This window comes from Cynara cardunculus, assembly GCF_001531365.2.
Source record: "Cynara cardunculus var. scolymus isolate 2C chromosome LG 14, CcrdV1, whole genome shotgun sequence".
NCBI lineage: Eukaryota > Viridiplantae > Streptophyta > Magnoliopsida > Asterales > Asteraceae > Cynara > Cynara cardunculus.
In genome coordinates, this window is record NC_037541.1 from 2,996,297 (window position 1) to 2,997,631 (window position 1,335).

Genomic DNA, 1,335 nt, shown 5'->3' on the forward strand with positions numbered 1-1,335 from the left:
TGTGTATTTGTTTGCTTTTATTAAATTATTTATATTATATAATATATGTTCTTTGTTTTATTATGCTTAAAATTATTTAAATTTGTTTAAAGTTTTATTTATTTATATAATATCATATTTAAAATACATAATGAAAAAAATGATGTTTTTTATTGAGTATAAACTGATTTTTTTATGCGGCGGGATTAAAGGCTTTGTATGAAAAAGAAAAAAAAATTAATTTTTTATATATTCGGTAAATCAAAAAAAAATTGTCCTATTTAATATTTTGAAGAGATTTATCTAATGATGGTTTAATGTTTTAGTTATGTATTAGAAGGATTGATCGTAACATATCAACAATTGTGAGGATGACAACATGAACAAAAAATACGAAGATCAATAAATTAATCATTATATTTATATTATATAACTCTAATAAAAGAAAATGATATATGTATGAACTGACATTATAATATTTCAACATTAATTTGATTTTTTTTCCTAAAAAAATTATCAAAAAAATTATCGTTACTGTGCAATGCACGGTGCACAAAACTAGTACAAATTAAAAACATATCCCTCTCCCCTCTTTTCTCATATCTCTCCTCTCTTTTCTATTCTATTTTCTCTCTCATAACATATACGTATATACACATAATTGAATATGAATTCAAGGTGAATACATTATGAACACTTTCTTATAAATACTATTATAGTTTGTAAAACATGTTGTGAACACACTTTAAATCTACGAAATCAAGTATAGCTTGTAAACACAAACTAAATGAATAAAACTAAATATAAACATACCACTTGTGAATACCGTAGCAAAAAATTTATTAAGACTATTTACAATGTATTCACAACATATTCATCATGTGTGCACGATGTGTATATTAATACGAAGATAGGAGAGAGAGAGAGAGAGAAGATGATAGAAATAAAAATGTAATTTCATAAAAAGTGCATTATTTTTTATTTAATTAACAACAATAACTATCTTTTTAATTATATCACTAATTAAATAACAATAATTAGTTTAAATTAGTGCTTTAGGATATATCTCATTGATCTCATATATTTTGGAGTTTTTAAATGATTATACTCTTATTTATATATACTCTTATTTATTTATATATATATATATATATATATATAGAGAGAGAGAGAGAGAGAGAGAGGAATAATTAAATAAAAAAAAAAAATGTTGAGAACCACGATATCCATTAATCATGTGTTTTTTCTCAATGTAAACAAGACGTGTGAAAAAATATTGTTTTACAATATGAAACAAAACATTGTTAATGGTTCTCAAGATTTTTGTAGTTTTCATTTGAACAATGCCCCCTCCCC